Source organism: Hesperophylax consimilis, chromosome 13 (genome assembly GCF_061612785.1).
Source record: "Hesperophylax consimilis isolate HC1 chromosome 13, BYU_Hcon_1.0, whole genome shotgun sequence".
NCBI lineage: Eukaryota > Metazoa > Arthropoda > Insecta > Trichoptera > Limnephilidae > Hesperophylax > Hesperophylax consimilis.
The window spans coordinates 13,038,835-13,065,786 of NC_142848.1; the positions used below are offsets into that span (position 1 = coordinate 13,038,835).

The window sequence follows — 26,952 nt, forward strand, 5'->3', positions numbered from 1 at the left end:
CGATGCCTTTAATAGATTTCATAATATACCTTCAATAAACATTATTTAAACTGTCATGTATTATTTATAATTCTTGAAAAAAATATGTATTTTTGTGAAAGCATGTTACTTATCTATTTGGAAAAGAAAAATATTTATGCCTTTTTTATTAAAAAAAAAATGTATGGACGAGGGCGGTGGTCATGTATTTTATGATTGAGATACGAATAATAACCTCGCATTAGGTGATTGCACATTATGGTATTCAACATCAATAATATATTATGATATTCAACAGAAATCTTCTAGTGAGGCGGGTTACTTACTTGTTTATAAATGATAATATTATTAACGCCCGTATTACCGGCAATTTAAAAAAAATCTAGTTCTAATGTAGAAATACGTAGTTTTAAGACACCGAATTGCGCCATCTGAAAAAAGGTTTTTTAATACTGATTTTAAAAAAATAATTAAGCAAAATTGTTGTTGAAAATATAAATAAATGTGAAAAAATTAAAAAAAATAACACTCATTTTCAATGACGCAAAATATTTCACAAAAAATAGTCATAAATTTCTAAGAGATGGGTATTTTTGCCATTACATTACCTATTCGATGCAATCACTTCATCTAATCTTGTGTTTTTAAGTCAATAAAATTTAATTTGAATTGAATATTATTTAATAATATACATCGTATCGCTAACTACTGAAAATCAAATTTTCAAGAGATTCGAAAAAAAATTTACTACAAAGACTTATTTAAAACTATCCTGGTAAAATATATTTTTATAATAAATTTACAATATAACGCCCTAGAATAATATCGCGGTCGATTATCTAGAAAGAAGGGTGCGTACTTACAAGTCATTAAATATTAACGATTTTTACACGAATTTGACGTTGGACAACACTGAGCAAACGAATCCAAGCAAATCCAAGCGCAGGGGCATTTCTCTCAGCTTTGGCCTTGAAACTCATTTGAAACCGCCACGCCCACCTCAAAATTCTTATAGAAAACGAATAATATGGCTAAAATCTCAGATCTCATTGGTGAGAGCAGAAGGATTGGTTTGATCTCTCGCTCTCTACCATAATGACTCGTGTAACAGAAAGAGATGGCGGAATTTTGCCGTGAATGGTTTATTTATACACGCGGGTTGTCATTTGCTGCCGAAATACTATCATTTCCGTCGTTTTAAAGTTGTTCGTGATAAAAATACAATATAAGCCAGTATAGTGTTAGCGAGTTACAAACATATATTCAACCTACCTACGTAAGTTCAAGTTTAAAGTGAATTGACAGTTTTTAGGTTATTACGTAACATACTTGGCATATGTCTTCCTCCACAACGTATAAATGTTATTTATTATATCGACCAACTTATTCATGTTATTGATTAGTGTTATCCTGTATTAGCTTATTGTTTTGGTGAAATTAAAGATTTTTAAACATATGTAACCATGAGTTCATGAGGCTAAAAAATGTCGGAATTCTTCGTCGTACTGTCGGACAATCATGTTTTGGAAATTTTCTTCAGTGTTGTTGCAAATTTCTCGTCATTTTGGGTTTCTTCTTCTCAGATTAACAAGTTTCATCTTAAGGAAATGCACTGTAAAAGTTTATTTTCTTAGTCAGATGAACCTTGCCCTCGGAAAACATTTCGACATTTTTCTGCTTCAAGGACATTTTTATTTTTAAAATATTTTTTTGGGCTAGTGAATGAATGGAGTAGGCCGAGAGCAATTATATTGTCTATGGTTGCATCTTACTTTTAGATGACCTTGAGTTTTTTCTATCTTGTCTACTGCTCTTTTCCGCACGGTAGGTACTGCTTGTATATCTGTGGTTAAGTACTGTATAATTCTGTTGTATACAAAAAGCCCGAAGATATCGATCTAGAGAGTGGTATATTTATGTCCAAGCGTTTCTCGCGGTTTACCGGGCTTGCATTTATAACTCGCCATTTTTTTCGTGTGGGCTTTAAATTGTGGTGGGAGATTTGCCGGTTTGAAACTTCGATTGATTTACAGGTAAGCGACATTTATTTATAAAACAACGGCTTGTTTTTCGATTTTCTACACGTTTTGACTGGCGCGGCAAAACGGCGTCTTCCTCGCTTCGGTGATAACATTCCCATCGATTTTGTCAAATAAAATGCTTCGGCGATATTTTTTTTACCAGCCAATTAATACTTTATTTTCATTCGTTATTTTTGTCACACTCCCGAGTGATAGCTTTAATAAATTGTGTAATTTTCTGAGATGATTTATAACAAAAAAATAAAATTATCACGCCTTCTAACCACGCATATCGGAAGTATTATTTTAAAACACAAGATCGTTTAAATTCTGAATAGAATGATGTATGTAATGTAAGATTACGTAGTCTGCTTTGCTCAATTTATCGATGTATGCTTACTGTTGATCGAGAGATTGCTTACAAAATGTCACTTATCATTGACATTTCGTTAATTTATCACGCATTATGACATACAGTATTAGGTACCTGGTACCCTCATTCAACTACTCGCCACAATTTTTTGGGAGGGCTAAAATATTGCTTGTCAAACTAAAACTATTTTACTCACTGTGTGTATGTAAGCTTTTTCATTATTCATCCAATAACCTTGGCTGTCAATTATTATTACGATTTTACCACACCAGTTAAACCATGTTTTCTTTTAATGAAAATTCCAATGCATATTATGTCTGATAATTTTGCAATTTAATTTTGCATTTAGAAACACGGCTAATTCATCTCTTAAAAAAAATTTGATTTCAACTTGAATATCTAATGGTAAACAATTATTTAAGTCGGGGGTTTAAGTAAACATGCACAAAATAGGTTTTTAGAATGTTAGTTTGGGTTTTTTTTAAATAATGTATGCGTATTTCCTAACCTTCAAACTCAACTTTGATCGAGAAAAAAAAAATGATCTGCATCTTTTACCATCTCCCACGACAGAAATAGTTATTTATTGTAGTAATTAAGTCGAAACCAAGTTTTATTTATATATTTTTTTGCTTATTTTAAGTAAGCAGCAGAATTCGACAAGTTTGTCTTGATTTTTTTTCTCACTATCTTTTTCAAACGAATTAAAAAAATTATCATCAAATTATATACTCTGATAATATCGGTAAATATACAGGAAATAAGGACATGTCAGTATGCAATGTTTTTTATTAAAAAAAATCGTTGTGGTTAGACAATAGTGAGAAATATTCCCGGAAAATAACGCATTTTAATAGTTATTTCCTTAAAATTAAAATCGATTGTTCACTTGGCGGCCATTATTGATGCATGTTGAGAATTAGGTTAGTTTTTTTCCTCTCTTATTTAACCCAAAATATGATCCTAAAATAGGTTTTTAGGTTTATACTTTGGGTTTAACTCAAAAATAGATTTTAAAAAAGAAGCCAAAAAACCTATTTAAATATTATTATGTGAAAACATGACTTGAAAAAAAAGACTTCAATTTATCCGTTTTTTTTAACTAAATAGATAATAAAATGCATTATTTATCATTTTTGAAACTTAAAAATTAAAAACTGTTTTTATTTTTTTTGTGTAATGATTTGAGATAACGGTTAACAAAGATAGAATACCAGAAACCAGTACGAATGGTTTAGACTTTTACCAACGCATAACGATTAGAAAACCATTACCTATTGACAACAGTACCTATGTAACTTCTAATGATTAGCGATTTGACTAATCGCAATTTCTAACTCGTCAATCAAAAAGAGAAAATTATTAATGCAATATGTTGAAATTCTATGGAATATGACACATTTTAATATTACATTACGCGCGTACTATTAATTAACCTAGCAAGCCATTTAACATGTGAATAGAAAATGAGATAAGCAGAAAGATAATTATTTTGTAAAAAAATTCATAGACAAAACGTCAGTTTTGTGTGAAGTGATCGTGCCCCCTAAGTTGAGAAGCATTGCTCCCGAATATCATGTCTTTCCTAGACAGGGTTGTCAATGCATATGTTCTAAAATACCCACAATAGATGTTTAAATTCCCCACAAGTTCCTTTACATCCAAAATGAAAAAAAATGTATTAAAATATTTTTTATTACCCAGTAATTTGCGGATTTTTTCTTTCGCTCAAGCTAAATAGAAATTTCATTGAAAATTTGATGCGAAATTATCGTACATTCTCACAATTATTGTAAATATTATATTTCAATGTGGTTGTATCCCACATTCCCGGATTCTCCCCGCAAAATTCGCAATTCTTAAAAATCTTCGAAATTCCCCACAAATTGGCAACCTTGTTCCTAGTGCCGCACCGCATAAGTTCTTGCATTTTCTGCCTTTGTGACTATTATGGTACTTATACATTTGCCAACCGAAATGCGAGCCGAGCCACGAATTACGGGAAAGGAACGAGCGGCGTTTCGCGCCATTTGCGGGTGCTTCGTTTCTTTCCTATAAGTTGAGGTTAAGGAGCCCCTAGAAGCCACATGCTGAATTCTCATCTGATTTGCTAATGATGACGTCTGTGCTGTACGAATGTTGGCTTACATCAGCGATGCACAACCGTGTGGCTAATCTAGAGGCACTTGGGATAACAAATATTGCTTCGAAAACATTTTACTCTGACGAACTTATAGGAATACTGATATACATGTGTATATATGTGCTGTTGGAACAATGATATTAAAATCAACTGCACCTTCACTGCAAAAAGTACCTAACTATTTCATGGAAATCAATAGAAAAGTGTATTTATGTGATGGTGCCTAGTTGAGCTGTATTTTTATTTTTTGAACCTTATATAGCTTAAATATTCGAATTTAATCGCTAGTGTGGAAGACTGTTGTTGTAAAGCGGAATGCGTCCTGCGGGTTGTGCCTTACTGACATACACCGTCTTTTTTTGTACCACAATTTCATAATCGACTTTTCCCTTTGTCTTCCTTGAAACTTATTCAACTACACTATATTAAAAGTGCGACGCCAACACTATCATTAGTGAACTTCGACTTGTGTGTCTTTTGTACTTTACCATATTCAGCCATTGGGAAAATTATACGGTGCGGAAGTTTACCCCTCTGTACTCCTTCATTGAGAATAATGTTTGACTTATTTTCCTACCACGTAGCCCTCAATTTCATTAACCTTTGAATAATATAACGCCTTGAGAAGTTTGTGCAACTTTGTTTTTCTACCACTAAAATAATAATGTTACGTTTGATTTTATGTTGGAATATTGTTAATTAATGCCGAGAATTATGGATGTACGAATGCGTTAATCACTTTATTAACTACTGTTTTAATTTTGCCTTTGTCACGCCTGCTATTAAATAACGATGTTTTCTTTGTTTTTATTATCTTTGTTTATAATAAACAGCATATTATTTTTTGAAGACAATATTAGCAATTCTTAAACGAAAATTTGAAACAGAAAAATCAGAAAAAATACGGTCACATCTAGGACTCGGGGTCCTACGTCTAACGTTATTCCAAAAATAAAATATTTTTCCTAGACTTGTAGAAAAAGTCAATAGATGACGATAAAAATTAGATATATTTATCTAATACACTATCTTGATTGCATTTATTTCGGGTTGAATCTTGCGATCATACATAAAGGTAGCAGTCAATAAAAATGCGCGATGAGAAAATGAAGACAATGTTGGTAGTTCTTATTCGAAGTATGTATATGATACAGTTAAATATGACCGAAGGAGATAGGGTCCCATTAGCTCAGTTGGTAGAGCGGTGCCCCGGCAAGGCAAGGGTCCTGGGTTCATGTCGTAGATGTGACCGTATCTTTTTCTGTGTCAAATTTTCGTTTAGGAATCGCTAATAATGTCTTCAATAATTAAATATTACAATTTGAGGTTTTACTCGTTAAGATATTCCAAAAATAAAACAGTGTATTACTTTATCGACCACACATTTTTTTATTGATTCGTATATTGGAACATTTTACATGTGATTTCATATGGTTTACCTTGTGTAAATATCCGCATTCGAAAAAAACATTTCTTTTTATATGCAGTCGCCATAAATCTGATATACTTTATTTATTTTATTTAATACAAAAGTTAACATATTTTGTTGTGGAAATATAGAATGTGTACATAAAATTAAGTTACGTAGTTTGTAGTTTATCGCAGTGCTTCACCAAAAAGAAACTGGCACTGGGACTTGACAATATACACTTATACAATTGATTTGGTTATCATATTTTAGTTACATATTGTTATTTGAAAAATTAATTAGTGAATGACGTTCAGATAATAGTACAATGTTATGTGTCTATAAATTACTTCTATCAAAATGTTAAATAGTGTGAAAGTCGTGAAAATTTAACGGTTTATACTATTTCACAAAATGATGCTATAAAAATTATTATTAATATTTTAACCCGTATAATATAATGCATTTACTTAGTCAATCTATCAAAATGTGCTCCCTCGCCATGCAAGTAAAAAGATATTTAATTAAAAAGTTTTTTGTTTTCTTTCATTTAATTATAATGTCAATCCACAAATTGGTTGCTTTCTTCGATAAATAAATAAATATTATTTAAACCTTGCAACTTGAAGAGGGCTGATTCAAATGATAAATTACTTAATAGTTTATTCTATCAAAATTTGGATTCTCTTTGTGATATAATAGGTCTTAAAAAATAATATTTTTGTAACGTTAACGTCAAGAGTCCCAACTACTCCCTGGAGCCAGTGAGAGTGGCATCCCCAATCTGGGTATGCTGTAAGGCTGAAGGCAGTGCGGAGGAGAAGGAGATGGGAAGAGGAAGGTGGGGAAGTACATATTAAAAATTATAATATATATATTTTTTAGATATGTGTTATTTGTTAAACATATAGGCAGCATAGCATATATTATTTAAATGCTATCTTAGATGTAGTGATTTTACTAATAAAAACTGCTCTAAATTGTGGATCAATTTACCGGTCCTTCCCGGAGAAGGTAATGAAATTTAATGTTTTGTGTACCTACGTCATAAAGTAATTAAGTAACAAATGTCTGATGCGAGAAATACTACTTTTGCCTTTCTTAAATAGCTACATTTTCCAGTGAAACTTCCTTGAAAAGCATTTACTTTCGTACGATTTTATTGCGGGGAAAAGCGATTTGAACGAAACGATGGAATTAAACATAACACACTTCTCTTTTGAACACTGTTTTAAAGGTATTAAAATTAGATTAAAATAAGAATTCAGATACCGACTTAAAAAGTTATTATATTAAATTCCTTCCCTATAAAAATCACAAATTTTGCTCTGAAAATTATAAAAAACACAGCTGGTTCTGTTTTGTAGATATGAAATTATCAGTGTTTCTTTAAAGGCTACCTCAGATGTCAATAGATTTTTGATCTATTTTAAATAAGTAATGTTTTATTAAATATTTTCACGTAATCCTTAATTGATCGTTTTAATATTAGCTCGCTCCCTCTATCATTCGTATTTACATATATCCCTTTCAAATCATCTTCAGTAAGCTTCTTCTTAAACACTTATAACGGAGCCTTGGAGTTATTTAATTTAAATTTATAAGTAATTTTGAAAGCTCAAGTATTTAACTGAATTTCCAGACGTAAAGGGATAACATCTTGTTCAGTTGGTCTTGCCACTGAGAGCTCACAGATTCGTCGTTGAGAAAGTGGAAGAACGGATCTATCATAAGTATACCTAGGTATATAAGGTTTCCGACACATTACGCTGTACTCATCAAAGCGTTTTTGTAACACCATATCGCTCGCCATACAATCCCATACAGACCTGTCATGCATGACCTGATGGCTGACGGTGTTATTCCGTGATCTGCTAACCAGACGATATTTTAAAATGATGCTACGGCAGGAAAGGGGGTCAGATCAATTTAGGGAGCACCGTGATCACGCGGCTATCAGCTGTCAAGGTGACAGATCCCGTACAAAGAAATAATATTCTACGGCAGCTCCCCAATTCATCTGACCCCCTCTCCTGCCGTAGAGAGAGGAAGATTATAGCGTAGAGCTGGGTCCAGACATGTTCTTTTCTCCGTACCGTACCTCCGTTTCGTATCAGCGTCGCGATCAAGAACGCTAGTTTGGACGCCCGTTCGGTACGGTACGGTGGTACGGCGTCTTGATACGGATAGAGGTACGCTCCGATCCATCGCAAGTCGGTTTTTCGACCCGTTCAAAGGCGATACGGTACGGGTCTGCGCCAGTCTGGACGTGTTCGCGGCGTGCATTGGTCGTGTTCTCTGTCACTACCCGAATCAGCGTGAAAAATGCAGTGGGATAACATAATAATAATATTGTGAAGCTTATCGATGGATATAGGGCCAGGGAAGTTCTGTGGGATCCCGGAAACAGGAATTATTACAATAAAAATATAAAGCAAGATGCATGGGAGGAACTGTCTTTCGAAATGGAGTGCGGTGTCGACGATATGAAAAAGAAGATGGATGCTCTTGATCGCGACGCGGATACGAAACGGAGGTACGGTACGGACAAAAGATGATGCGTCCAGAGTTTTTGGATCGCGACGCTGGTACGAAACGGAGGTACGGTACGGACAAAAGAACATGTCTGGACCCAGCTTAGTGTGACACCCCAACATATAATCGGTATAGGCCTCGCCCAAATAAGCGTTGATGCGTTTAGCGTAATTCGTCTTAGGCTTAAACGGAAATGTTCCTGGAAGGACGAGTACACTCTTTCAGAGCGCTTCTCCGCCATCACATGGAAAGCTTATGGCGCAGACTACGCCAATCAAGTAACAAAATTAACATCCTTGCCATGGTTGCCTGGATGGAGTCCCCTCTGATGGCCCTCTGGAGACGGGCAATATGCAAATATCCTCCATAAACGGCTGCTCACACTCATTTTTATATTTATATTTTATGATTTTTCACTTAAATTGCGCTTTTTTGTGCCTATCGTAATCACCTATATATTATTATTATTATTCTACCTCTAATTATTTATATTATTTCAAATATGGAATGTATTGCATTGCACTACCCCTGCATACATTCTGGAATAAATTATTATTATTAAACGTCTCATTCGTCTGGACGAAGCTAATTAATGAAAACAACGCTATTTCCATATTTTTTCGTCTCAAGAACCCTCATCTCATTTCCAAAAAACACTTTTCATTCGGGCTTCAAATTTAGCGTTACATGGATTACTTTGCACTTACGATTTTCCATTATCATTACAATAGTGATGATACTCATCTATCGTCAACTGGACATGCGTAAACGAGACGTCATTTAGAAACAATCGATATAAATTTATTCGATTGAAATGATAATAAATTAAGTCTTAACTTTTAAAATTAGTATTTATCAACGAGTTAAAATAATTGTGTTAGATTTTGAATGTTTTTGATTTTTTGTGCAGTCGCGAGCGTTGATTCCTGGAGTCATGAAATTTACACAGCTTTGTTAGTCTGGAATTTCTAGGCTAACGCAACTTTTTTTCAGCTCGTGTTTCATCGTCGTGATGTATTATGACGCTTTGAAACATCAGTTTAACTACGAAAAAGACTAGACATCGTACTATCTCGTATATGTATGCTATAATACTTTCCAATTTATTCTTCAATAAGAAGATAGTAGATAACTAACTACTGGTTGAATATAGAAAGTTACTTCGTATGTGGTTGCGATTACACTGCGGTATTCCAATATGTGTATTGTTTCGGAAACCGATACTTCCATAATGCCCATCACTAGGCAAAAGGTTCTTCGTATCATCCATATCTATGGAATGAATATCGACTGTGGCCGGGTGGGGGTGAGTGGGTGTTGCCAGGATACGGTTTGTTGACGATTTCCCGCCACAATGATAATTAGGCTCGTGTTGAATTTCCCTTATTCCCTGCCCGTCTATATTTAGGCGCGTCCATAATAATTTGATGTCACCCCCAGGACACGGTTGAAGCGTTCGTAGGATGACACCAAAATGTTGTAAGCTTGGTTTATTGAAATGACCGGTATATTTCAGATGACACGTACTATCTCTTCAAATACGTATATAGGATATCCCGTAAGCTATGGATCAAACAAAGTGGGGTGATAGGGGAGGTCATTTGCTCCGATTCTTAACCCTATAAATGTTAATCGAATTTGTTAATTGACCGGTCGGTGGCCGAGTTGACATCGCGTTTGGGTCCCACCCAGGCGTAGTGTGTTCAATTCCTCGGCTGGCTAAGTCCTCCATCACAACACAAGCAACATTTTCAGCTTACTGTGGTGGTAGTAGGAGATTTTCAAATATTGTCAGGTTATTCGTAACCCGGGAATGTTTGTCTTTCTTTTTAATTTTTTTTTTTTTACACCCAGAAAGAGAACATCCGAAAATGAATAAATAATAAATGCTAATTTTAATAGAATTTCGTTTCATTTTGGAGGTAAAGGAACTTTTGGGGAATTTAAACATCTATTGTTGGTATTTTAAACTTTTGCATTGGCAACCCTGATTCGGAAGCCTTACGGACCTGTACAAACTTCACTCTTTATGTGTCAAAATTCAAATTGAAGTTGTGTTTTATTGTTTGATTAGATTCATACTATAGGGATACCGTAGGATCCGAGATTGTAAAAATAAATATGAATATTGTGTAATCCAAAAGATTATTTTATAATTTCGAAAAAAGCAGGCTACAATCACCAGTGATTTAATCAATTTCAAAAAGCCGACGGAAATCTCATTGTTATATTTAAAACAAATTAGTGGAATTATAAAAATAAATACGAGAAATTCGGAGACCGGACATTTATGTAGTGACGCCAATATCTAAAAACAACGTATACATTTTTTTCGTTATTAAAATGACTATAAATTTATATTTTTTGTAACATTTTCGTAACCATGGTATAAACACTCTTCCACACTATTTTTTTGCAAGTTTTCATCATAAAATGCATGCAGGTGGCCTATGGTGAGGTTATTTATTTTTCATTTCATATTTTTTTTGTTACTTTAATAGTATTACAAAATTTCAGTTTCAAGACGTCTTTAAATAACTAATTATTATAAATATACATGATATAATGCAGAAGTACAAATAGAAAATAAACCTTAAAAGCATCTAAAAGTACCTACTATTTATGGGTAATTAAAATTAGCAAGTCACGCTTTGGTCGTATTGTGGCAGTTGACTACACTCCAGTGTTCACATATATTCTGCTAATTAATATGTCTCATTGTTAAGGTTTTAAAATAATTAATGAGTGTTACACAAATATGTTTACACTGTGATCAGCACGATACTATTAACGACCAGGGGGTAACTAATTGAAACCCATTTCGTCAACCTAGAAATATAGTAAAAAAGAAGAAAAAAAAAATGTAAATATAAAAAATATGTTGGGATTATGCCATCGAAATTTCCAGGCTTTCCCTAACAAGAAATCTTAGTACCATTTCAACCAGCTGGAGGCAAACCATGTGACCATATTTTGGCATCAGGAGGGTTCGAAAATTCTTTGCATAAACTACGATATCAGTCGTACATTGACCGCCGAAGACCGGACATAAATAACTAGACCTACGCATATTAATAAAATTCGCTAAAGTAATGCAAAGTTTATCGCCCTGTGCATTGTGGGACCTTTCTACGCCGGATCTGAATGTTCGTTTTTAAACGAACCGCCAAGCGTAGCTGCTCTAAAAATGAGTGAGGTGGGTAAATTAACATTGTAAAAGTGTACTAAATGGTGTAACAAAATAATCAATTTTGGAAACAAGACCGAACTTTTGTTAACTCGATTTGGGATATGTGTTAGTTTTTTTACGCAGCCTGCAATTTGCGCGCCATTGTAAAAAGGACTAGTAATTCGAAAGCACATTTTATTTTCAAGGACTGAATAGTAATATTACAATACGAGTTGCCTGTACACTGACGAGTTGCCTGTACAAAAAACAGAACCTGAAAAATCTTTCACAGAACTTGAAAATGAACGTTGAAATTTGATGAGTTGTTCAATTTCTCCGAAACAACCCGTCCTAAGGTTCTCGGTTAATTTCCTAGATGCGACCGTTTCTTTTCTGTTTCAAATTTTCATTTGAAAATTGTTAATATTGTCTTCGATGGTTAAAAAAATTATTATTTAATAAATAATGTCTATTTGTTGCCGACTCGGTTTTTCTAGTAATCTAGAATTATTTTCCGTGCAATTTATCCAATGAAAATCTTACATTCCATTTCTTGTATGTGGCATTCTTCGCGTTTCTTGCCTTATTTAATGTGGAGAATGCTTTTTATTGCGTAAAATGAAACCTGTGGTAAAGTGTGTACACAGTGCCCACACACTGACCTGTTTCACCTTATTTACACACGTAACATCTCGACATTTTACGTACATTCTGATTGTGATCTTTGTACATCCACGTGTTATGTAAATACATTTTAGGATAATCAGGACGTTCATTTTTTCCTGAAATGATTAAAATAAAATTCTTTTCTTAGAGTCAATTTTGACTCCTTCGGAAAGCTGGCCGATATTATATTAACTCCAAAATTTTCGCAGAAATTCATGTATATTCGTAGCCGGTGCGCGGACTTTAGTAAAAGTTTGCCACATTATTTTATGATCAAACTTTTAGCTGGGGAAAAAACCTGACGGCCTCCGTCGACGAGGGGTAAGGCTCTCGAAGCTCCCAAGCCGAAGGTCGTGGGTTCAAATCCCGACTTTGATTTTGAAATTTGATTAATTTGTGTTATTTCACAATTGATTCATTTAAAATATACTCTCAGTATCGCCCTGGTTTAAAACCACAATTTAAAAATGAAACGTTGCTTGAAATGGCTTTGGCCGAGTTTGGTGACAAGATCTGAATAGCCAGGTATTCCCCCACCTTCCTCTTCCCCATCTCCTTCCACTTCCACTACCTTCAGCCTTCCAACGTACCGCAATTTGGGATGCCTCACGGACTCCAGACGGTTGGGAGCAGTTGGGACTCGCTGTCGTCAGTATAGTTCATATGGGTGAGACCATCACACAGATTAGAGTTTGCTTGCATCAATAATAATATTGATTTGATATGAATCTCTGCATTTCTTCCTTTGTTGCTTCGCGCTAATTTCTGAGTGAAATAGTGAACACGTGAATTTCACTTCATTCTAGCAATTCTTCGCCAACCCCGAAGACATGGGTCTCAAGAACACGAAAGAAATCCATGAATAAGTAAAGCCTGGCGCCGGACTTTATGTGGCATTTAGATTTGGCCGGTGTAACTAAAAAGCACCCCAAGTCGCTGGCACCTACCGACCATCCACTTCATGCAGTGCCCAGTAGTACCCAGTGCCGCACTTCCACGTCACGCGGCCCTCGACTCTTGGACTCGGACGTCTTGCCCCCTGCCCCGGTTCGCCGCATCAAATATGTATCGGGCGCCGCGGGGCGGATTAGTGAAGGCGGCCGTCTCCTGTTATTTTCCGCCAAACCACCTGTAAAATATTAACGAGCCGCCGCCGTGGGAAAGCGGCCACCCCGCGCGATCATTTCAATACAGACATGTCCAACTCAAAGACAAAGGAAACTGGACGACTACAAATAACCAATATTTAAGTTCGCTTTGAAAGACTCTGAAAGTTTCGCTTTAACCTGGTGGCGTGGTGAAAAAAAAACTAAGGGCTGGTTGTTTTTCTTCCGAGCCGGGTCTACGCTTCAACGCATTTTAAAAGTCATTTAACAGCAGAAATTGACCCCCTAACCACCGATTTTTTTATCAAATTTGTCATTAAAATTCCAACTTTGGACTCGATTTACTCGTAAACTAAAGCTCATTAACAAAATTACACAACAAAACCGTCTCCAAATATGATGTAGATTCACCAGTTTCCCGTTTGTACTGCGAATTTTACGGACTCCGTGCATACATAACAGTAGTTTAAATATGTGCACGTTTTCACAATAATGGTAGTTGCCTATTTTCATGAGTTATAAAGACGATACGTGCATGTTTAATTACCGTTAACGATTACATTTTACAACTAATAAAGCATATAATTGACAATCGACTGATTGTGTTCATTTTTAAGTACCCCAGTTCGTGAACCAATACATGTTAAATCGACTTACTACTGAATATTTCTAGCATTGATAATTTTTATTATTTTCACCAATTTAGTAGTAACATGTCGCTGAAAAATATTATATCCATTAATTTTTTTCACTTTATTTGCATATTAATTTATTTATTTATTTTGAACATGTAGAGCTTATTAACTAAAAGTTATCAGATTAACATTACAAAGTGCGTGAATGTTAACAATCCACACAAAAATGTTTAAACACGGATAAAAAATAATGTTACTAATTTATTAAGAATATCTTAAAAATTTTATTAATACTGTTGAAAATGGGATTGCAGGCCGTTTCCTGATAAACTTTTAGTAAATTCCTAAATTGTTGGAACACGTGTTCCTGCACCTGCTTTTGCCTCGATTATTATGACGAATTGCAAAAAAAATTGAATTTGAACATGCTTCCGACATTGTAAATAATAGCAAAAAATTATCAACTCATTTTTCTTTATGCAGAATGCGCAGTTAACTCTTGACAGGCCAAGATGCCAAACAAAACGTCTGTAACCAAGTGGGTCTTTCGACGACCCCATGCATTTTTCTGTCTTATGGGCTTTTAATCTATAGACATCCCAATTATTCATTCAATTGTTAATGGTAACTTATGTATTTGCGCAGAAATACGTAAAATACTAAAACGATATGTCAATTTAAGCTAATATAAGGAGGATATTGATTTTTGGTACTACCTACTCCCCCTCTTGGCTGCGGGATAGTTGACTGTTGTGTTCGTACAAACAGGTCTCCAACTCGTATTGGAAGGAGTTAATAAATAAGTGGTTCTTTTAGATAAATCAGGGATTTATTAATACTCCGCGTATTATAAAGGTGACTCGATAGTCGACCTGACTAGTAGCTGGCTAACTGGAATCTGAAACAGTAAGTTTTTCTGAGAGCCTTACCACTGGCTCTGGCGACTACTGGCCACTGGCTCCATATTGCGGACTTCCGTGCATGCATCTATGAAGCTCTTACTTCCTAACAACTTCCTTTTTGTTTTGCTTAGCATTAACTAATGTGATGTTTGTTATATGTTTAACTGTATGTTTTCGTACTTATATTAACTATTGTTTATTATATAATTATTGTTTTTTTTCACTTTTCTCATTCATAAACGAAAGTATTTAAAATTTCTTGCAATGATATAAGTATCCCCTGATCGGAAAAGGCCCGTGTTAACTAGGACTTGTCATTTAAAAGACTGGTCACCCTGGGCGGGAAAATTGTAGCCTTTCGACTTTACATTTTCTGCACGGCATCTTCATGTCCTTAATATCCTAGCAGCCCTTTTCCGAAGACCTCCCTTAAACTTTAAAAGCCCCCCTGTTTCCGATATAGAGGGTTTCCGCGTAATTACCCTACCGCCGGAAAAGCGACGCTTCTTGAATACTTAAGCACGGTGTGTCGATGCAAAAACAATTTATGTGCAGCAAGCAATAGTGTCATATACCACCAACAGCCCCAACGCCCACATATCCTTCACAAGGAAATTACATTTAATGGAGTCATTAGAGGTGAATTGTATTTCACCCATACCAGTATATTTTTTGTTGTTGTGTAATGTAAATATGACTTCTGTCTGGGACTACTTTACATGGGACTACTACTCTGGGAATACATCATTTATCTTTGAAATAATCGAATATTTTTTAGTTAAGTCTTTTTATAAGCCTAGAAAAAATAATGTATAAGGCCTATGAAAACTGCCCAAATCTTGCCGTTCACTAAAAGTTGATAAACTAAAATTGAAACGTCTGAACCCGCTATAAGATTTGTTGTCAAGATTATCGATTGAGAATTAATATTAAGGCTGACCGTTTCCTGCAATTCTGCGTTGAGGTTTCTGCAATTCCCTTAGCTCTTCACTAGGCTATGTCTGAGTTAGTCCAAAATATGTCATGAAATAATTTAATTTGGTGGTTTATTTTTGCGGTTGTAAACCGTGCTGCGCTCCCTCCTCTCTTAGCCAACTTTTCTGACGGGTTTGATGTGCCCATAATTTATTTCAGGATCATTATTTCCCCAAAATCGATCTATTGAATAATACATATAGCACGATGTAACTGGGAGTACAGATAATCTTGAACTGTTAGAATCTATTAGAATCTCCTGGCGGGCCCCTCAGATATACTAGTACATCCCTCGGGCGGCTGCCCAGGTACTCCATTTTGCAAACTCCCACATATTTACCATCTAAATATAATGTTTACTAATATGTCCCTATACCCCCGATAACACATGTTCAAATATTGTAGTTATTGTTTTTATTCCATTGGTTGACCAAAGTCATGAAAGCTACTTTCGTGTATTTATTTTATTGTCTTTTTTAATTGTATTTCAGTAAATGTTATTTTCTTTGTGTTTAATAACTCGCAGTAGTTAAATAAAATAGAATGGAATGGTCATTCGTGATATTCTACGCTCGTGTTATCATTTATCAACCGTAAGAACGCAAATAAAATGAAATAGGTAGCATCAACATAATATCATATACACACACGTATTATAAAACACACAAATTTATCGACATACGCGGTGTCCGGAAACTCGTAGTATAAGCGGGAAACTAATGTTTATCACGTAGAGAACCCCAAAAAACTTTAGTTTTAGGGGGTTAGAAAACTTTTGGAGTCGAGTCTACGCTTCGACGCATTTTAAAAGACATTAAATAGCGGATATTGACAGTTTTCTTTTTTCAAATTTGATTTACTCGAAAACGGAAGCTCAAATAAAAAAAAATGAACTACAAAACCGACTGCAAATGTGGTGTAGATTTTGTAGGAAGAAAAAGTGTTGGAAGATTTTTAGCAAGCATTTTAGGAGGATCGCCAATGACTCACGTACGACCTCTGTACTGTGGGCTACTGTAGAGAAGTTTGTTTCGGGTTTTTTTGCATCCGAATGTCAAGTGTTGAAGTGGTAAATAATCGTTATTTTTTATCCATCCAGTACATTGACAGTACACTACCACACACACAAGAATCTTTTTTTTTTTAAAACCTTTGTTTCCCCTTGTTTATTGTAATTTTACCTACATACTAAAATGATGAAAAGAGGCAATGAATTCGATGGTTGAAAGAAACGAAGTAAATAAATAATCGTGTAGAAGCAACACAAGAAATGGTTGACATCGGAGATAGTAAAATAAGATTATTTTTCTTACTTTATAATCCCAGAGAAATCCGCAATCGAACACCCACAAAACAGTGTGTGATGAAAATATGTTTTAATCGAACATAAACTCGTACATAATAATTTATTTGAAATCGTAGTATTATTTATCATACGAAAAGTAGAGCAAGCCAGTACAAGGAACTTGATAAATAAATTATTATTGTTTCAGTTCGGTTTGTGGGCGTGATGAATCGAGTCCTGTTTACTTGCAAGACGTGCACATCGGTACGGTTAACATGTAAAATCAAGCAAATGGTACGGTTTTTCCGTAAAGCTACGTATACATACTCGAGTCAAACTGCCGAGCTGAACCTTGTTTCAAATGGCGGGAAATGCCGCTTGCAGTTGCTTCGTTCCTTTCCCGTAATTCGTGCGCGTTCGTTTCGCAAATGTGTACGTACCATTCATTACATAAACGGAGAAAAATGAGTATGCCTGATTTATTGAAATTCTGTTAAAAACGTGATTGCAATCCATCTCCTAATAAAATATTAGTCTATTCAGAATGTATCGGAATACGTGTTCATTAAGGGGTCATTTTCCCAATAAATATAATGACGATTACATTATTCGAATTTTTATGGACACATGTTCCGACATTCTAATTTATATTAGGTACTATTATTATTTATATATATTTTATATTACCGACAGTTTCTATAAGAAACCCGTCAATTCATTCGTTAAAGGCTGCAGTCCCGTTTTTAACAGAAATACAAATAATTTGACCAGATTTTTAATAAATTAGCTATAATTTACAATCGTAAATTTTCTCCTTGTAGATTGGTAGATTATACCTACTGAATAAGTCCATAAATAATTCAATCTTTCAAGACGTGCAGGGTCACCGAGAGATTTTGTTATAATATCGGAATAGGTGTTAATTCACTTGCGTTTGTCTTAGTAATATATCATAACGAAATGCAAAAATGTTACGACTTTTTTAGACACGTGTTCGGACATCGTGACAAAACATTGGTATTTTACTTAAAAAGTTTATCATGATTCATTCGTTAATGGCCTACGATCCCGTTCTTAACAGGAATACGAACAATATGAAGAGATTTTTAATAAATTAGCATTATATTTTATCGGGAAGTTTTCTCCGTGTAGCCCAAGCCACTGCATTGAATTTGATTTTTTCAGTATTCAGAAAGATTTCGACACATTATATGCGAGGAGCATTGTAATTGTGAATCTAGAATTTCTTTATTCAAAACATCTACATAATTATTTAAATACTACCGCAGACCCGTGAATAATCATGGTATAGTCTAAATTCTCCAAGAATCACTTTAAATTTAAAAAATGGCAATTAAAATAATTCTCTGTTAAAAATATTTTACGCAATTAGGTTCAATCACTTGTCTGAATTCTTCAAACAGCAATTAGTTCCAATTTTGAAAATGACTAAATGACCAGTCCGGTCGGTGGCTGAGTTGATATGGCGTTTGGGTCCCACCCAGGCGTAGTGTGTTCAATTCCTCGGGCTAGCTAAGTCCTCCACCACAACACAAGCAACATTTTCTACTTAGTGGTAGTAGGAAATTTTCAGGTTATTCGTAACCCAGGAATATTCGTCTTTTTTTAAAATTCAAAGCAAATTTTAGCGGAACTAATTTTCACGGGGACAAACAAACACGCAGACAACCGAAATTAATATGTTTGGTAATAACAATCGTTTGTCCGATTTGTTATTTTCACAGCTAAACAAAAAGAAAAAAATTATACATATCACTGCCTTGTGCGTCTCTGCTACCACAATACTTTACTCATACGATTTACGAGTTACGTTACGAGTAGTGGGTATGAATCGTATAGATTGAGATCGATTTCCTATAAAGTTCCTGTAGATTACTGATATATTATAATAAAATATAAAGCTTTTATGTTTGTCAATATCGCACTGCCATAAAACTGTGTGCAATGTCGTTGTTAGGTTACGAACATGCACAAAACATTTTTTTTGCAAAATCATCAAACTCAAATACAGTTGAAAGTCATTTTCTATCATTAGACCTTACCGTACATTTCCGTTTGGGCCATGTAATTGGTGCAATTTCGATGGGTCATAATTCAAGCCTTTTGTCCACGGCTTGATGACCCTCTCACAAATTATGTATAGGATAATATACACCTTTAAAAAGTGATATGTAGTCATTGAAAGTTTGAAAGCGATGAAAAAAACTCACCTAGTTTTTGTTTCATCTCTTTTTACGACTTTTTAAATGTGTGTTGTACTGTCATTTTTGGTAACTGGGTATGTCATCAAAATGACAATTCAACACACCTACAGATATAAAGTCATGAAAAGTAATGAAACAAAAACTAGGTGAAATAGGTAACTATTAAACCTAGTTTTTGTTTCATCACTTTTGATGACTCTATATCACTTTTTAAAGGTGTGTTGAATTTTCATTTTGATGAAATATCATGGACCTGTCATTTTTATGAGTTTCCCGGTCACCCGAAAAATCATATGTCTGATATGGCATCATTTGTGTTTAGTGACTAGGTATGAATAACTAGTTACTTCTCAACCATTTTCTTCAGCTTTTACTTCCTTCGTTCTTACAACTTTCCTTCAAAAAAGGGAAGCTATAATTCCATTGGCACCAGGCGGGTGGAAATCTTGTGCCATGTTGCATGAAACTAAGAATTCAATCAAATCCTTTCAGTTGTGCCACTGTAAAAACCTGACCCAGCAAGATTTCCCGTATTCACTTTCTAGAATCTAGATTTCTGGGTGATAGTTAAAGTTCTAAATGCCATGATTTAACCGAGAAGCAATGCGTGAAAAAAATATTTAGTTCCACTTTTCTGTTTTGTATAATTAATAACATGTCCAGACTAATAAGAGTAATTCATATTTGAAATTCTTTGGCCCTGATAAAAATATCCCAAGGACAATGGACTCCATTGTTTCGGTTGAGTGCCATGCCTGCCATGCCTGTCGTGATAATATTCGCGGAAATGTCCAAGCGTATTGGACTGCGACTTCCAAATAAATAGAATAGACATCGTTCATTGATCTCTTTATATTTTTTTGTTTATCTCTTGGAAAATTGCCGAAAGTAAAACATTCAGGGAATCAACGATATTTAATATTTTCATTATTATTCATAATATTAATTTATTCTGAATGTGATCGTCGCACGTCTGTAGTCACATTTAAAACAACGCATTTACAGGGTTTATGGCATTGCAAATACATTATACAGGGTGTCCGGGGGTACATTCGTTCAACAGTTCAACAGCTCGGCTGTGGAACGAAGTGCCGGCCTCTGTGTTTCCTCCCTCCTACAACATGGGACTCTTCAAGACCCATGTTCACTCCTTCCTCTCCACAAAAAGACCCACCACACAGCATCCCCAAAGATGACATAGGCCCTGAGGGAAATTATTTTCTTCAGGATCTCCTGTGTGGAGTTAATATAAAAATAAAAAAGTGCTCAGACTTCAGGAGGTGATTCTACATGATAGTACAAGTAATAAAGATAAATGACTTTTTTAGACATTCCAACATCAGGGTGATCGGATAACTCAAAACACACTGAGAAAAATAATCCTTTAAAAAAAGTAAAAGCACGCCAATTTCCTGATAAAATATTAGTCATTCAGAATATATCGAGAGCACGTGTTCTTTTCCTAATAAATATGACGGAATGCGATAATATCAGTATATCAATATTTTTATGAACACGTGTTTCGCCGTCCTCATAATCGCCTCCCTTGGCGATGCAGCGTCTCACAGAGGGAAGGGTGCATGGGTTTGCTGCCTCTACACCGTAGATGGAGAATTCCCCTCAAGCCACCGTAGTACTAAATGTCTAACTTAATCATATAATTTATTTATTTACTGGCAGACAGAGTATTGTACTAACAGCTCTGTTTAGCCGAAATAAACAAACATTATTATTATAAAACATTCGTGTACCTACTTCATTCGTTGAAGTCCGTTTTTAACAGGAAAACGGATGATTTGATCAGATTTTTAATAAAGTAACAATATTTTATATCAGTAAGTTTTCTCCGTGCTATGAAAATTCAACACACCTTTAAAAAGTGCTATAAAGTCATGAAAAGTGATGAAACAAAAGCTCGGTTATACATATAATTTGGTTTATAGGTTAGTTTTTTTCTTTCGATTTTAATGACCATATATCATCTTTTAAAGGCATGTTAAATTTTAATTGTGTTGAGTTATCACGGAACCAGTTTTCAGGTAAAAAAGTTGAATTGTTTGTATGAAAGAATAATATTTTCTAGGAATAAAAATTATGGTAAAAAAACAACGAAATTTCAACAAAAGTTATTTATCTTTTTTTCTTCTACCGTTATGTAGAATCACCTCTCGAAGTTGCACGTAATCCCCGGACACCCTGTATTATGAAATATTTGCATCTAAGTCGCCTTCTCGTGCTCTCTAGCCATTAACCCACAAAGCTCTCAAATGTTTAGGCGAATCAATCAGTTCTCAATTGGGTGGTACGCAGTTATATGCATTTGTTGCGTGTTGGCCGATAAAGAGGTAATAAAAGTAACGTTTGCGTTTGCTGGAAGGGTCGATTTTACGGTAAACGAACAAATCGGAACACTTTTAAAGGGATGAAAAAAACTGTTTAACTAACCTATAAGGTTAGGTTTTATTAATCACTTTTCAAAAGTGTTCATATTTGCCAACGAACCGATTTTACACGTAGGTTTTAAGAATTTTACTAAATGCCTTCAGGCTTCTAATACCTATAGACTAAAGATCATTAGAACTAATGCTTCCAATATAGATTTAAATGGAAACCAATGTCGCCACTGATGTACCTTTCGGTTCTAGCCCATTTAGCAAGCGAATTACCATTATAGCATACAAGCGATACCATTTGAATTTAATAGTGGTGGTGAAACACAGTTCTGCATTTGAAATTTAATCAAAGAATACTCGACTATTGGATCACGAAACACGCCCACTAGGTATTATTTTATCTGGTTCTTCTTTATTATATACTACATACCTGTACAAATTTCGTCTGAATATCGTCTACTATAGTTATTTTTGAATTCTTGTATTTATGTGAGGACTAAAGAAGAGTTCGAATCGAGTGGGACTATGAATCATAGTTGCTGGGTTGTTCGGGGAAACGCAATTAAATAATAAGTATAGTCTATGACACGAAGAAAAGATAGATGGGCAGTTGGCACCGATTGAAAAATGCCCATTTTATCTCGTATTTCCGAGCTTCATAGCTCATTATTTACTTGCGTGTCCCCAAACAATCCGGTGAGTAGGTACCTAATCCTGCGGAAATTTAAGTTCTGAATGCATGTATTTTTTACGTGGCGATATTATCTGTCGCGAGTCCTTAAATGAAAATGTTTTCTGAAAGTTTGAAAACGCACACTATCCACTATCCACATGAAATGAATATTTTACACACATACTATCTTGCACGAATGCTGGCCGGTTACCGTACCCCATGCAATTATTATATCGGCAAGAAGCGACTTAAAAGAAAGCCGACCATCGATCGAGAATGTCAATAATAATAATTCCCACCCCTTCAACATAGGCGATGCTTCAATTTATTGTCCACTCGCGATATAGGCACAGGTACTAGGTACTGTTCCGAGAACGTTTGTTTGGCTTTGGCGATTGTGGTGTCTCCATGGCTACGGCGGCGGCTGCCCGGCAATCAATCGGTATCAAACGGAACACACACAGGGACATATCGAGGCACACAGTCAACATCTCTACTCCATACCCCACCGTCAACCGTCCTCCGCTCCTGCCTGCGCTCCGGCCGACTTGTGCCGATATTTAAATTATTTTATTTCAATAAGGCAGGGGTCGGCAACATGCGAACCTGCGCTAAAAACCACCATTTGGAAATTGAACATTTCATCTTCGTTTTGTCTTAAAATCAATTAATGCACTAAATGAATTTACTACTCATAAGATAAATAGTTTATATTTTATTATATTAAAATTTATTTACATATGTTATTTTAGGGAAATCAAATATTTACTTAACTGAGATACCATAGATTTCCTCACTATACTTATAGGTTTATTTGGAATATGGATACATTTTAATAGAAATTTTATATTTACTTTCGTTACAATTGAAGATATCTACATCAGAGAGAATGTTGTTATATATTGAACACAATATTTAAAGGACAGCATTTTGATTTGATTATTTTTAGTGTTTCATTAAAAAGATTGCATTGTGTGCCGGGTAGGTATAAACTTTCAATTATGTTTAATAATTCAGGTCATTCAGTCAGTAAGGTTATTTAAGATTTTATATAGCAATATCACATCTGCAAATTTTATACATACATTTAATGAATCATTTTTTTGAAATATCATTGTAACGTGATAATTATTAAATCGATTATGCAATTTGTAAGAATTGTGTTTTTTTTTAATTGATTCAACTTTCAAGAACACTTTTTCTTTACTTATTTTGAAGGTTAACCTTCAATGTAATATATCATTGAAGAAGAAGATAATACTAATAAATCGACACAAACAATACAAAACACTGAAAAATTAAAAGATGAGCAACTTGCAAGATGATATTGTTATTTCTGAATTTGAAATATGCGATCGACAAATGACGTTTAATAAATAGGTCCCAATGGTCAAGTTGGTTAAGACGCCTGTCCCGGTAAGACAAGAAATCCTGGGTTCGATTACTAGTTGTGACCGTTATCATTTTGTCTACTTCTTCAATGATTCAATATTGTTTAAAATTCATAAAATGGGAACACACAGTCGATGCAAATTCTAGATGGCTTCGTACATACTCAAAATATAGTTGTTTGAAAATGAAAATGTTTCCGAAGAATATTGTGTGTTATTATACTTAGTTTATATCGTATCGTGTCGGAACTCCTACTCGCCGTAATCAAATAAAACACTGTAGGACTTTGCGATGAACTTGTCTTCTTTACTGAAATTCGAAATGACGCGCGACGCCGACGTCCCGACCGTGCTGAAAAAGTTGAATTGACCTCGCAAATGTCTGACAAAACAAGCTGTGAACTTTTCTTTTTACGGTTACATTCGAAAGAACGCCGACTTACCGACCGTGCTGCAAAAGTTGAATTGACCTCATGATGCCAGAACTTACCGTTCAATCCCTTTTGCTGCTCCTGATAATAAAAAAATAAAAATTACGTCAAGGGCGCTGTACAAATATTATACTTTGCACGCAGAGGACACGATATATAAAACACTGGATAGTGCCTGGTTTTAGCACTGATATTACATATACATGTTAGAAGATTCGTGGCAAAAGTAGAGTTGATATTTATTTTGAATATCAATGTTTCATTGTTCAATTTTAGTACAGGATAATTTTTAATAGTATATATAAAAGATTTGAGGACGGGTTGTTTCAGAGAATTTGAACAATTTTTCAAATTTCGAAGTTAATTAAAGTTCTGTGAAAGTCCTGTTGAAGTTATATAGGTAGGCACATATAGGTAGGCACAAATAGCTATATTAGTGAAACTCAAAGCAACAAAAATAATAATTGTGTGTGTGTATATCCCCCCCCAAGTTAGTGCTGATGTGTATTGTAAACATTGTGATGAAATTGAATCTTTGAAATTGAAATATCCTGATGCAAAATTAATAATTTTTGGGGATTTTAATCTCCCAAATGTAAACTGGGTACAACCCACCGAGTCTTCAAATCCCATTTCTGCTAAAGCCCAATTAATCATTGATATCATCAACTTTCTCAACCTTAAACAATTAAATCATGTTAAAAATATAAATGACAGAATTCTTGACCTTGTCATATCAAACATAAATAATAGTAATGTCAGCGAATCGCGTGAATCAATAGTATCTATTGACTCTCATCATCCCCCTTTACAAGCGACCATTTATTTGGCACCCATTGAACTCCTTAGTCCCCAACCTCCCGTTCACGAACTAAACTACAAGAAAGCCGATTATAATCAAGTGCGGTTATATCTTTCTTCGCTCAATTGGTCCCGCATTTTTATGTCTACAAACGTAGAAGAAGCAACAAATGTGTTCAATTCAAACCTTTATGATACTATTGAAAATTGCATACCAACTTCTATTGTAAAACGTAACGACTGTTACCCAAAATGGGTTAGTACTGAACTAAAAAAACTCATTCAATGTAAAAAAATTGCCCACATTAACTTTAAATCCGATAACTCCACTGACTGCTATAAAATTTTTTCTGTTTTACGAAATAAATGTAAAAGTCTATCTAAAAAATGCTATTCAGATTATATTACAGATGTAGAGCAGACTATCAAGTCAAATCCAAAACATTTTTGGAATTATGTGAATTCTCTTAAAGACAACAACGGCTGTCCTCGATCAATGTATTCAGGGCGAAAACATGCTGACAGTGATCAAGAAATAGTTGACCTCTTTGCTGATCATTTCTCAAGTGTTTATGAACAGAAAAATGATAATGTAACTATACCTGAATTTAAATACACCAATGTAACTGACATATCAACATGCCACATTTCTCTGGATGATGTTAATACAAAGATCAGATCTCTAGATTGTAAGAAGGGGTCAGGTTCTGACAAAATTCCACCGGTATTCATAAAGGAATGCGCTCAGTTTATAGCAGCTCCACTTCAACACATATTCAATCTGTCACTTCAAACTGGAATATATCCTGATCCTTGGAAACTTAATCACTTGACACCTGTATTTAAATCAGGTGATAAAAATTGTGTTTTAAATTATAGACCAATTTGCATACTGTCTACCACCCCGAAAATGTTTGAAAGTATTGTCTTAGATAAAATTGCTGTTAAGTTTAGGCATATTATTACTCCAGAACAGCATGGTTTTGTGACCGGTCGGTCTACCACAACCAATCTTCTATTGTATGAACACTATATCTGTGAAGCTTTCACGTCTCGTGCACAAGTAGATTCAATATATACTGACTTTTCAAAAGCCTTTGATAAGTTAAATATTAATATCCTTCTCGCGAAACTGCAAGCCCTTGGTATACATGGATCATTCCTAAAATGGTTGAATAGTTACCTCTGTAACCGCGAACTGATGGTAAAATTAAATAATAAAGTCTCATATAAATTTAAAGTAACATCTGGAGTTCCTCAAGGCTCTCATCTGGGCCCACTTCTCTTCGTATTGTTTATAAATGATTTATCTTTATGTTTCGAAAATGTCAAATTCATTCTATTTGCAGATGACCTAAAGCTTTTTAAGATTATAAAATGTTTAAATGATGCACTTATCCTTCAGCATAATATAGATAGACTTGCTAGCTGGTGTGAAATAAACAAATTATTCCTAAACGTAAAAAAGTGTTTCCACATGTGTTTTTACCGTTCACGGACTCCAATAACCATATCGTATTCAATTAACAATAATGAAATTGCATTAGTACCATTTATCAAAGACCTTGGTGTTATTTTTGACAGAAAACTTACCTTTGATCGTCACTGTGAAACAATTTCCAATAAGGCCATGCAAATTCTAGGTTTTGTAATGCGTAACACAAGGACTTTTCAAAACATTGAGTCAATTAAATTACTCTACTGCTCTCTTGTGAGATCGCACCTAGAATATGCATCTCCTGTATGGTCTCCGATTTATACCTGTAACTTACACCGCTTGGAGAAAGTACAAAGAAAATTTCTTCGATACGTTCAATTCAAATTGAGACAGCCTGTAATTG

General features: G+C 34.6%; 1 protein-coding gene across 2 annotated transcripts in view; it reads left to right on the forward strand.

Annotated features, from left to right (window-relative positions):
- The first annotated feature begins 1,898 nt into the window (after window positions 1-1,898).
- The window catches only part of HnRNP-K (Heterogeneous nuclear ribonucleoprotein K), a 129,328-nt gene continuing 104,274 nt past the window's right edge, over window positions 1,899-26,952 (forward strand). The window contains exon 1 of one of the 2 annotated variants that reach the window (XM_089638781.1): window positions 1,899-2,012. The gene's annotated coding sequence lies outside the window, so the exon portion shown is untranslated. The remainder of the gene's footprint in view (window positions 2,013-26,952) is intronic. The other variant, XM_089638782.1, reaches the window with a different exon arrangement.